Raw genomic sequence first — 13,244 nt, 5'->3', positions numbered from 1 at the left:
ATATAGGTTTGCATTTCAAAGTTCTAGCCTATTTAGTATGAATGGCCCTAATTATCATTCGCATATCTTTCTAACATGACTTTAAAGGTGGGCTTTGGGTCATTCAGCCTGCAAGCTGTTTAACCCTTTCTAGCCATGCGTCACAGGAAGGCAGTATAATTATCTTTATACAGGGCCTAGCACAATGAAGCCCAGCCTGGCTGAGGCTTCTAGGCTGTTCCACAATATAAATGTTAAATAGTAATATTGAAATAAAAAAGAGAGAGATTGTGTCCTGCTGCCTTTGCAGAGGTCTTTTGTTTAAGTTTCTGTAAAAAATGGAAAATAAAAAAAGATTTAAATGTTTTGTGAAAAATTCCACCAGATCAAATGTCAATGATCTATTTTTTTATGTGAAATATTTCAACCTTGTGACAGGTTACCCCCCCACTCTGGGGTGCCACCTGATGTAATAGGGCACCACTAAATCCACCTGTTCCACCAGCTTGGGCTCCCTTACACTGTCAGGCTGAGTCAGGCTGAGCCAGGTCCTCAAGCCTCCTCCAGCATACACACAGGTAGGGACACACCCAGCTGTAGAAAGACACAGACACTGAAATCAGCTCTGCCTGGGAAGACTCAGCTAAGGAATGGCCCAGCATTCGAGTGCACTCCCCCTCTGAAGAGTAAACCCAACATTGTATTGTCTTGCGCTGCACAGAAAACGGTACAGCATAAGCTCATGAAATTAGCCTCCTCCCTCAATGTGGAGGAAGATGTGCACTAATTTCTCACCCTAAATGTTGTTTTTGGCATTTCTTTCGCAGGCCTGACACCTTTTCCAGCCTGGGCTCAGCTCTTCTCCCCTGCTTTTGTCTTTGTTTCTTAGATGTTTCCAGCAGTCATCCTGGGCAGGGATTCAATGAAGAATGAACCCTGATTAACTCACTTCCCTGCCTTAAATAGGATTTACATTTGGCGGGAATCCTTCATTTCCTAGTTTGATTCCCCCCCCCACCCCAATTAGTGGAAAAATACTAGTCCAAGATAGAGTCCAATACCAAGTGACATGATCACATGACCTTGCAGTGTCAAAGCAGACATGAGTCAAAGGTTATTTGCAGCATCCAAGGAAGCTTCTCAGGAAGGTGGGAGATTAGCATCTTCAAAGTGCTATTGTTCTCCCTAATGGCCCAGGCTCATTGCATTCTCAAGGTGTAAACCCACTTGTAATTGTTACATAGTCAATATTTCTAACTTCAGATACAGAAATGATGCATGCATACAAATAGTATAATCATATCCAGTAAATTATAACCTTTCCAATGATACCTCACCATGTCCCATCTTGCATAGGACACATCTTAGTTATGCATATGCATATCATAACAATATCTCTATGAAGAATATGGGGCATAGTGTCACAAAACCTGTCCTTATGGTAAATGTTTGTAGGAAAGGATCCTATGTGCCCATTCATATTTCTTACATGGAACTATTTGCACAGGCAGAACTCATATTTGCATTCACAAAACAGTCTAGGGTATGCAAGTCAGGGAGATAGACATACTAGTTTGTACAAATAATTGTGGGTCAGTTTTGTGCACGTAACTGCATGGGAAAATTTAAGCTGGGTAAGAGGCTAGTTTTCAGTGACGCCGACCTCCAAATACAATCCAAGTCAATGGTTGCTGCAGAAGCTCAGCACCTCTGAAAAATTAAGCTTTAAATGTCCAAAAGTAGAGACCCACCTACGTTCACAAGCACATCTTTTTGCATGTGTTTGTGCAAATGCAGGTACTTGCATTCATATACAGTCAAGTCCCCACTTGAAAATACTTGGACCTTAATGTTTACCCCATTTAGAAAAGTTCAAGATACATTATGATGGCCAGAATGATTAGAATATACAAAATATGAATAGTAGGAAAATAATTTAAAGGCTTCCAATAAATATAACAAAAGTAGCTTTGAAAAGCCCTAAGTCTTTCACATTACAACCATGCTCATTGCCAACAAGCCACAGGTGTACACCACATAAGCAGGTGGGAAAATGTGACTGGGGGAGGGTAGGATGACAGTTATGTGTCCATAATAATTTGCCCCCCAAGTGTTTTGGGGCATCTGTTACTCCTTTAACTAATGAATTTGCTTCATCCTCATTGAGAGTTTAATTAGATGTGCATTTATTCCTAAATCATTGTAAGGAGAGCTCCAAAGGGCCATGAACATCATAGGGAGCTGATCTATGGTTTGGGAATGACATTAAATGTTAAGAAATACTCTTCATATCTCCTCCCCCATCATATTAGATTTGGATCAAAAAAGGATGGAGTGTAATTATTCACCCTAGTCCAAAGAAGAATAGCCTGAAATGTAGAGTGATCTCATTTTCTGTACACATACAATATCTCAGTTTGCAGTGTTGCTATGCTGCTACCAAAGGAACAGGCATTTGCCTACAGAATTGGATCACAGTAGCACTGTCCCACCAAAACAAAACAAACTCCTCTTAAAAAACCAACAAGTTGGGCTAATAAATCCCCATTTTTAAAAGGATTTTCTCTTCAGCGGGAAGTTCAGATTCAGCTTACACTGCTCAGGTCCCTCTCTATAAAACGGATCTATACTGAAATAAAAGCTTCAATATCTCTGATTATTTGAGGCACCTGAGATGCAGATCTGGTTCTAAACTTTGTGGCTGTGATGTTCCTTCATTTGATATTTCCTAGCCTTCACTCATTTCCCATAGGTAAAAAATTAGCGTAAGCAGATCTTGAGCCTGAGGTTTTTTGCAGTGCAGAATGATTGCTCTGCATCTGTTCAGAATATTTACCAGACTGTCATAAACAAATGTGATTGTGCTGGGTATGAGAAATCCTGCTCTCCTAGGATATTTTCAGATGTTGCAAACATTATGCAGTACTTCTTTTGGTCTCCTTTTTGGCCATATGTTTGGAGATGTCTCAAGCTGTATCTTTGCTCCACAGTGCCAAATACTGACAAGTGAACAGCCACCAGAAGTGCTGTGTTATATCAAAGGAACCATCCCAAAGCTGCACTCCAAATGGCTAGAGAGGAAACATCCTGGTGCTAATTAAAAACAGTATTTAGAAAAAGGAAAAGTAAACATTATCTAATGTCTCTCTCCATCATCTGCCAAAACACTTACTACTTACTCCATTAATTCTGCTAATTAGGCCCCCACTGTTGAGCCACTGCTGTCAACTAGGCCAATTACTATTAAGACATATATGCAGGTCACATATTTTGCTAAGATGTGTAAGTTTTACATATTTTCAGCCACACAGCATAAGGTACTTTTCCCCTTATAGACTAGGAAGACGGAGCTTTGAAATCCTAATGATAACATCCTTTCAGACTTTCCAGCATACAAAATGTTCATTTCTTTTTTGCTTACCATTAGTTTCCTGAAAAAAGGCCAGAATCTCAGCTGGTGTAACATTAGCATAGCTCCACTGACTTCAGGTGGCCCATGACAATTTATACCAACTGAGGAGCTGTCCCTAATACTTTAAACACTCTCCCACAAATAAACCCCTCTTCTATTATAAAAATATCATCACAAAAGCATTTGCAAGCTTCATTCTGGTGTACAAAATCTTTCCTTTCAGTCTTCAGGAAACATGTGACCTAGAATTTTATATGTTTTTATATATTTTTTTAAAATAAAAACAAGGAAGTCAAGTGGTGCACAAGTTCATAAAAAATACAACACACACAAAACAGCAGCAGCATTGGTGAAATATAAACAAGCAGGTCTGGAGTTTTATTACAGGCCCGGAGGATGGCTTCATGTGGCCTTTAATTTATCCTTTAAAAAAAAAGAAAGAAAGAAAGAAAAAGAAATTCTGAACAAATGAGAGTTTTGTTGTTGTTGGTAGTTTAATGACTTCCCTTTTCGGTGCTCTTTGACTGTTTTCCAGTAGCTCCCCTCCTGGGTCCATTTTTGTGGCACATTGGGCTTGGCCTGATGCCAGTGTGACAATCAACGCCTGAGCAGTCTCTTCTGTCAGAGATTATTTCTTGGGTTTCTTTGTTTTATTGGTGGGTGGGTGGGAAGGAATGGGAGTGATTTCTAAACTGAAACAGGATGTCCTGCTGGTGTCCCAGGCTGTGAAAGGCTCCGTTTCATCGCCTGTGCAGGCAGCACAAGATGGCTTAAGTTAATCCAGTGAGACTAGGCTGCAGATTTCTTCTTTGGCTTTTTCTCTTTCTTTAAGACTCAAAAACCTAAGAAGGATGCCGCTCAACTGGCAGCACAGAGGAGGTAGTTCTTAAGGACAATAAACCAAGAAGAAACTATAATGTTAAAATGTGTAGTTTGAAAATATATCAGTCACACATACAGTTTCTTTTATATTAGTAGGCAGTCATACATGCATATATTATACACACAGAGACACACATTTATATACATATACACATACACCATGTATATTCACATGTATTCATCAGGGATTGGTTTAAATAATGGACAAATAAATATCAACTGCATGGCATCTTTAATACTTGTGATTCAGTAATACCTGTACAGCAAATAATGAGATAGCATAATTAAACTAATAATATTTAGCTTAGTAGTTTTTAGTCTGACAGCATTATCTCCTCTTTTTGAAACTCAGCACATAGCCTCCATATAAAAACATATGGCTGCTACATGCATAATACAAATACATGCTAGAAAGAGAGAGACAGCATGTATTTGTATTAAGTATGTGCATACCAGCCATTTGTTTTTATTATAGAAGAGAAATATTGCACTGCATTAAAATAAATCCTACTTAAAGAGTTACCAGATAATACTCTCTATTACTTAGTATTTAAAAAGTCAAATGTTTTTAAAAAATTGTTTAGGGAAACAAGTTACAATTATTTTGTAGATAGAGGTGGCACGGTGGACGTCCAATGAGGTTTTAGGTACATCTGAAAATTGGGGGGTTTGCTTTCTGCTATAAACTGGGTTTCTTGGTTTTCCCCATTAGCGCCATGTCTCACAAGGTTATTCCAATGTATCTGTCTATATATGGTACTTTGATGGCCCCACATTAACATAGTAACCCAACACCTCACAATCTATAATTACTCATCCTCACAATAGCCCTATGAGGTAGGGGAATACTATTATCCCCATTATACAGATGGGGTACTGAGGCACAGAGGCACTTTCCCAGCATCACACAGGAAAAATATTGCAAAGCAGGGAATTGAACTCTGATTTCCTGAACTCCAAGCCAGCACCACATCCTCTTACAAATACAACTTCCAGACAATACCACACCAAAGTACCACCAACTCACTATTTATTTAGTTAAATGGGGGAGGGGGTTTCAGGAGTTAGATGATGTGATACCAATCATTCATTGTTATATGAAACTGCCTGTCCTAGATTTAAGAAATATTTCATTTCCAAGGTTGAAATGTACTTTTACCGTGGATCCCATCCAAAGCCCACTGAAGTGGGCATTGGATTGGATACTATATTGGAGAGATAGAGAGAGACTGCATTTGCAGTAACATCCAGAATTCAGACTCTTATCTCCCAAAACCATTTGTCAGAGATGTTTGATTGCAAGTAAAAACAAACAAGCATTACTATGGAATTTCATAGAGAAGGTTGCAGATAAGGTACCCTGGCAAGGTCTGTTGTGACCCCTCTATACTCAAATTCCTGAAAAGAAAAAGAAAAAGAAAGAAAGAAGAGGAAGAAGGTTAATAGGTCTCTAAAGCTTTCATGGGTCTAAGTCTTCTATAGTCTTTGGTGCAAAGTGGGTCTGGGCTGAATATTACACATCAGTTTGTGCAAACATTCACTCCAATTCTCGAGTGTTGTTCAGTTGAACAAGGTTTGTTGCCCTCCCTTCATTTGCTAAAATTTATAAGAACTTTTTTTTGCCCACACAAACATTTGGGGAACAGCTGTGCTTTATACTAATAACTATGTTTGTATGCAAACAATACTATGTGTGTGTGAAAAAGGATGTTAATTAGTCACGATTCCTCATTCCCATTTACAGCATTTCACCAGTGCACTTGGTGGTGGTCAGTAAAAATCAGCCTCCCTCCATGATGCTTGTTCGCCTTCTTGTTTTCGGTTGCTCCATCATTTTAGAGACAGCTAAAAAGACATTAAATATTTCACCAGTATTGTTTTTCCAAAGGGGTACATCTCCATGGCAACTATAGCAGTTATAATTATGAAAGAGGAAGAAGGTGATCCACTGATCTGTGAATTTGGGGAGGAGGGGGAATAGTCCATGTGACAGTCCCTCTATTAAGGTGCAGGTCATCTTATGAGCAAGTTTGAAAACCATGATGTCCAGGTGTCTGCACATTACAGCAGGCTCAAAGGTTGCTGGCCAACACCACATGCTGTGATAAGGACCTGACACAGAAGAGCATAGGTGAGAAACGAACTTTCTGTCAGCAATCACTGGCATCAGTAGATGCTGTTACATCTATAGTATTTGAATATTAATCTCTCTTGACTTTCAAATAATAGGGAGGGTTCCAGATAGAAGAGCTGAGTTCTTAATGATCTACTCTCAAGCAGGTATCTACATCAGGAGCAAGGAGCTTAATGATATGATCTCAGTAGGTACCTAATATCAGGACCTCAGTGAAAGTCAAGAGCAGAAGTAGCCACTGTACAGCAGTTTCACTGCTCTCCCTCATTGTCTCATCCACTCTGTCACATATTCAGCTGTTCCAATCTGCCCTTTTAAAAAAAAAAAAACAACCCATGCTCTGTCGCCATTAGATGCAAGCACTATTATCAGGCTTTTCCATATGTCAAGTAGTTAACAATTATACAGCTTAAAGAGAACTTATTTGCTATTTCTACTTGTAATGTTGATGGGGAGTTCAGTCAGTGCAGAGAACATTCATGTTATTTCCACAGTAAACATGGCATGCATTGCATGTGGTAGTGGGTAGCTCAAGATGTAAATATCAATTTACCTTATTCCAGTGTAAGAGAGATCCAGGTGTTTAGGAAGTGTAGGTAAGTAGTAGTGTGAACAATGTGCACATTCCAGCACTATGCCCAGTGAACATGAAATAGTTCCTGGGGAAGAAAGAATGGAATAGGAGAAAAAATGCTCAGGAGGCACAGAGGGCAATGTTCACCTTCCCTAGGACGCAGAACATCTCCTATCCACTTCTGGTTATCAACATTTCATAGCTTGGGCGATACCTTTTATTGGCATTGTGTTCATACAATGATTTAGGGTCGTACTAGCAACTCTGGAGGGCAATCTGCTCCCTTGGTTTGGAAGATTGTTTAATTTCATGGCAAATTATGATAACACCAAGGTTTACATTGACACCCGTTTAAAATTATCAGTGGATATTGCAGAGGTTTTAAAATGTGCAGTGGTACACAAATATGACTTTAGGGTTGGAAGATTTTGCACATTTCTAAAAAAATTAGGCTAAATGATCAGCCAAGGTCAAGGCTTGTATGTAAGAAATGACTGCACCCAAGGAAAGAGGAGTAGGTACCTGTTGTGCAAGTCCTTAGTTCCTATTCAATCCATAGCTTTTCCATTATAATTTTTTTTCAGCATCTTCTAGCATTTCTTAGACAACTATATTCCTGTTATGGAATTCTAGAGGAAGATTTTTTTAAAAGCCTTGGGGAAAGTTCTCACTCTCTATTAAATTCAATGGAGTTTTAGAGCAATTTCATTTTTACCTTATTAAATGTGTAGAATCCTATTGGTCTCATGACTATCGTTTTCAGAATGGCAGTCAGTCGTATATGCAAGTCAGGCAGTTGGCCACCCACTCACTCAAATGGAGTGCACACACATTTATATACGTGGAAGAGACAATGGCCAGCTTGAAAATGTGGCCTTCTAAATCCATAAAAGAATTCAGTGTAAGGGTATGCCTACACTGCATTGTAAACCCAGGCCTTGCAGACTCAGTATTTCCAAGCCTGTACTTGAGCATCCACACAGCATTGTAAACCTGAGCTTAAATTGCTAGACCCAGGTCTCAAAGTCACAGTAATGAGTCCCTACTGCATTACACAGCCCTCCTGATTTAGTTCTGTAGTTTGAACTGGATCCACTCAGCAAAATGACAGGGCTTAGCCCACATCACAGTAGCACTCGAGCTCCAACCATCCCCCCAACCCCACCCCTCCCCTCCCCAGCAAGATCCTAGGACCTGGTTCCTGAGTGCTTGATGACACAAATCAGACTGATGTGTGTGTGTGGATGGAAAGGAGGTTTGGGCTCAAACCTGAGTCAGATCCCGGGCATAGTGCACAGTGTAGACATGCCATAAAAAACCTACACATCAGCTACTGCTTCTGCCTGAGACATGTATTTCCTACCTTTTCAAGGCATGCTGACTACTACTAACATAACTCTGCTGGACAGACAGAAGCACCTGATTCTCCTTACATCCACGTACATCAAGAGTAACTCTGCTGAAGTTAAGTGAGTTACACTGGCATATAGTGGGAAGGGACTCAGGCCCTCTATTTAGCTCAAATAAAATGGAGAGACACTAGAGAGAATATCCCTACTTACAGAAATACAGTAACATTGCACAAAGCAAATAAACAGCACGGCCTTCCATCCCTTTCCTTATGAATAGTGACATTAAAAATTACTTCATGCCCTGTTCGAGCTACACAATCAAAGGACAAAGCAGAAGCCTCTCCATGCAGTATATTACAGGTTTTCTTGCTGGAGTGTTTGTGGATAGACCAGGACAAAATGACATTTTCTGTGCAAGTGCAAAGAAAGGCTGCATTGGGTCTGACTGATGTATGCTGACAAATTGAATAGCGGTGGCTGGGCATTTACTTTTTTTCGCCAAGGTCAGTTTGGAATCTTCTAATTGGGCTCTGAAGCAGTTGGAAGCAATTATTGTTAGTTATATGTTGCTATATGCCCTGATTTTTCAAGTTACCTTGGTAATCCTGGGTATCCACATGTCAGCACTTGTTATAATTTTATTGTGTGGCTTACCTGTTTGTGTGTTTGAAGATTGTTGTGAGTACATTGTACCAGAAACTCTGGGGTAGGGGGAATATTTAATCATAATGTTCAGTTTATTATTTGTCTTCTGTTTTATCCAGGGATGAAACATAGCAACCCATCCAGTCCTGCACTCTTAAGTAACAGTCATATTTAATGAATGGCTCACCAATTCTTGAGTCTTCACCCTCTCCTGAACCCCAGGGAATGGCATCTGGAGTCTCTCCCAGCTTTTTGGATAAGGCCTGGACTTATGGGGACTTATCCCTCCTTGTGCCAGAACTGGAACCACTTTAAAAGTTCAACTCTCCATCTCGTTTATTGTGGTTTACAAAGCATTGCTGAGCTTGTGTGTGTGTGTGTGTGTGTGTGTGTGTGTGTGTGTGTGTGTGTGTGTGTGTGTGTGTGTGTGTGTGTGTGTGTGTGTGTGTGTGTGTGTGTGTGTGTGTGTGTGTGTGTGTGTGTGTGTGTGTGTGTGTAAAAAGAAACCAACGGGGATTCTAAATTTGCTTCAGTGTCTGTTCTAGCTCCATTAAATTATTCCCATTCTAGTGCTTTCTGTATTGGTCTCTGTCCCCAATTTATTTGGACTGTCAGATAGGTGGCAGCAGTAGCATGCTACAACCAAGCCAGGCTGCGTATCACCACTAGTTTTTCTTGGGTCAGCTGGCTTCTTAACCAATACTGGTGCTGTAGATTTGGTGGGAGCAAGGGAAGAGACGATTAAGATGATTTTAAGTACCAAAAGGCATTATTTGCTGCTTTGTGTGTCCTTTCTGCATATTGATACCATACAACACAATATTAAAAAGACCAGATAAGACAACTGTTAGGTTGCACTGATATCAACATAATGTAATGAGCTCACCTCACATGGAAGGTTGTGATGAACGATGCTAATAAACAGACCGTTCCTGTGTTGCAGGGAGGAATATGTTGTGCTGTTTTACTCTGTGTAGCTTTCCACAAGCAGAAAAATCCACATTAACTTCTAATTTTAAGCAACAGTAAGACACCTCTGCTCTCTCAGTGCTGGAGTGGGGCTACCCCTAGCAATAGCAGCTGCAGCATTTCTTCCTGCAGCAATCAGAGTACATTGTGATAAAGAACAATTTGACAAAAGTGAGTGCTGCTTTGAACAGTTAACTTTGAGGAGATTTTACCTGTTTGTGTGTGGCACGTGGGGGCATGAGGCTAGTCACAAAATTTCTGCCTTCCATTTTCTAGATATATTATCCATCCAGTCAGGCAGATGGCAAATGTCTCTTCCCTCCTTTATTAATGCCTTTAAATCTTTTTTTATAGTTATTTTTCTTGTATTGAGATTTCTTCTACCTTCTCTACTTTCTGCTGTGCTTCAGCTGGCTGGGGTGCTTTCAATTAGAACGTGGAGAATACAGCATGAGTGTTTAAACGAGGACCTGGTTTTAAAATAGTTTGCTTTCATGTGTTGTTCTCTTTAAATTTACACCTACCTTCCACGGATAATTTGTAGACCTTGAATTTTTTTTTTAAATCTCTGTAAAGATGCACTGAGCACACGCCGTGTTGTTTCTTCAACAGTGTCATAACAGACTGCAGTCAGTCTGTGTAAATATGTTAAAGTTCTGGGCCAAATTATGCTCTCAGTCAACCCTGGTGTAAATCCAGAGTAACTCCATTGATTTATATGGGTGTGACTGAGATGAACGAGTGGCTTGCTAATTATAAGTGCATTTGCAAAAAATTGTAGCATGAAGAAACAATGTCAGCTATAGTGATCAACATTAAAGAGACAACTTTTGCCGAGGTTCCCTAAACAAAGCTACCTAAGAGACTGCGTTAATTTAACTATAATACAAATCACAGGTATCACTGTTTGGGAAACATGGAAAAATATCTTAACTCCGGTGTATCTCATAGTTGACTTGTGTTTGTTATGCTAACTCATAAATGACATTTGTGATGCTTTCTGGGGTATCCAGAAGTGTGAGGGCACCCTGCTACCACCTGTCCTTCCTGTGCCTGCCAGGTAGGGGTCAGCTCCCCAACTCCACTGGGCATGGGTAACACAAGCACACCTCTCTAGGCCTTGCTGGCTGCACTGTTATTCTACAGGTCGGTGATGGAGAACTCGGGGTTTGGAGTGTGCCTAAGTGTCTCCCTTGAGCATCCAGCCCCATTCCACTGGACACTCGTGGTATTCACAGTTTTGCTGTTTCCAAAGAAACAGTAAGCTCTAGCTTACCAGTTCCACCTCAGAACACCTCCCTGTTTAACACACAACACTTAGATATGTTTATTGTGAAATCAAGTATAAGTATTTAACAAAGCACAGAGATTCAAGTACAGTAACTCCTCACTTAAAGTCATCCCGGTTAACGTTGTTTTGTTGTTACATCGCTGATCAATTAGAGAACATGTTCATTTAAAGTTGCGCAATGCTCCCTTATAACGTTGTTTGGCAGCCACCTGCTTTGTCTACTGCTTGCAGAAAGAGCAGCCCGTTGGAGCTAGCTGGTGGGGGCTTAGAACCAGGGTGCACCAGCAGCCCCCTATCAGCTCCCCGCTCCCCTAAGTTCCCTGTGCAGCAGCCGCCCAGCAGGCTATTAATTGCCACAGTTCAGCTGTCCCTCCCCCCCACTGCCATGTGTGGCTCCTGCCTTGGAGCTGCTCCCAGGACCCTCCTGTTTGCTGTACAAGGAGGCTCCCGGGAGCAGCCTTTTGTCTGGTGAAAAATTTTCCCCTGGAACCTAACCCCACCATTTACATTAATTCTTATGGGGAAATTGGATTCACTTAACATTGTTTTGCTTAAAGTCGCATTTTTCAGGAACATAACTACAACGTTAAGCAAGGAGTTACTGTAATAGCAAGAAGTAGTGTTAGAAACAAATGGTTACATATAAAATAAAATCATAATGCACATTCTAGAACCTAGACTGAAGTAAGTAGATGCTCTTGTGTCTTGTATATAGTGTTCACTGAAAGTCTTGCGGTGTTTTACAGCCAGGCTTGGCTGTGATCATACTTTCATAAGACAGACACATTGTCAGCTTGTCTCCTAGGTGAAGGACCCAGTGTGTTCCTTTGCCTCCCAAGATATTTAAGTCTTATTGTTGCTCTTCTTGCATAAACAGAACACCTCCTTGCTGTTTTGTTTCTTCCTATAGATTTTTTCTCTTGTAGATTTTTCAACCTTTTAAATGACACTTGGTTACATCTGGAAAGCAGCCTCCATTGTGAGGCAGACAATATACATATGTCCAGATAGATTAGTATCTTACCTTCTATTTGAAAGGAGGATGTTCAAGGCATGTCACCTCGTGTTGACCTGCCTTAACTCCAAGACCATAAGAACACAACTTTTAGTATAGATATATAACTTCTTAAATATTATCCAAACATACATTTCTCAATGATTATGATGACCAGTGGGCTACTGGATCTTGGCAGAGATCTTACATGCCATCCTTTGTATGCAATCCTATGCATCCCCTGCGCCCTTTGCTAAGAATTACCAAGAGGTCCCTCAGTCACAGCATTTAATGACGATTTCTATATTTCCTTTAACAAACCACTAGTTTCAATCTAAACATGCTCAGTATATATCTACTGATATGCCACTTTTTTCTGACCCTTTCTGCCCATTCTAAAATACTTCCATGTGCACTCTTACAGATCTAGTCACAGGAAATCCCTTTACTATTTCATGTACAATTTTCACTTCTATGCAAGGATCAAATCTGGGAAAATGTACTTATTTGAAGACATAGGGATTTTGTCTTTTCACCAGCAAAAAAAAAATTTATGCTAATTTTATTCCTGTAGCACTGCTGCAAACTTATTCCATGATTCATGTCTTCCTTCCCTCCTTAAGACTCTTTTCTGGCTTGCTACTGGAATAAGAATGCAGCAATCAGCTTGAATATGGCCCACCAGAGACTCACAAATGACCATTATTGCTGTGACAATGGCATTCTGCTCCAGTTTGCAAGAGACTATGGCAGAATGCAGGATCAGCTCAATGCCTCCACCACATACAACTGTAGCACTTTGCTATGAGACAGAGGCAGGACCAGATGTTTGGAGATAGGCAAACAGACACAGGACTAACCCATATGAACGGCTCAAAAGCATCCTCTCTCAAGCATTGAATCAAACAGTCTGACACCAACCTACCGACTCCAAGTATGAGATGTCAAAGTAAAATAGCCTAGCCTAAAGTGTAGGTCAGCAAAAAGAGGATAGCAGGGATTTATTCACAAA

At 40.4% G+C, this 13,244-nt stretch overlaps 1 long non-coding RNA gene across 1 annotated transcript; it reads right to left on the bottom strand.

The window, feature by feature from the left end:
* Positions 1 to 5,967: 5,967 nt before the first annotated feature.
* Positions 5,968 to 7,808, bottom strand: LOC120408557. The gene is made up of 3 exons (XR_005600778.1): positions 7,697 to 7,808; positions 6,961 to 7,066; positions 5,968 to 6,118 (listed from the first exon to the last, which is right to left on the bottom strand). It is a non-coding gene; the product is annotated as an uncharacterized LOC120408557 (long non-coding RNA).
* Positions 7,809 to 13,244: the final 5,436 nt, after the last annotated feature.

This window comes from Mauremys reevesii, linkage group 6 (genome assembly GCF_016161935.1).
Source record: "Mauremys reevesii isolate NIE-2019 linkage group 6, ASM1616193v1, whole genome shotgun sequence".
In the NCBI taxonomy this organism is placed as follows: domain Eukaryota; kingdom Metazoa; phylum Chordata; order Testudines; family Geoemydidae; genus Mauremys; species Mauremys reevesii.
Note: the sequence above shows the minus strand (reverse complement) of the source record. Positions and strands in the feature narration are given on the sequence as shown.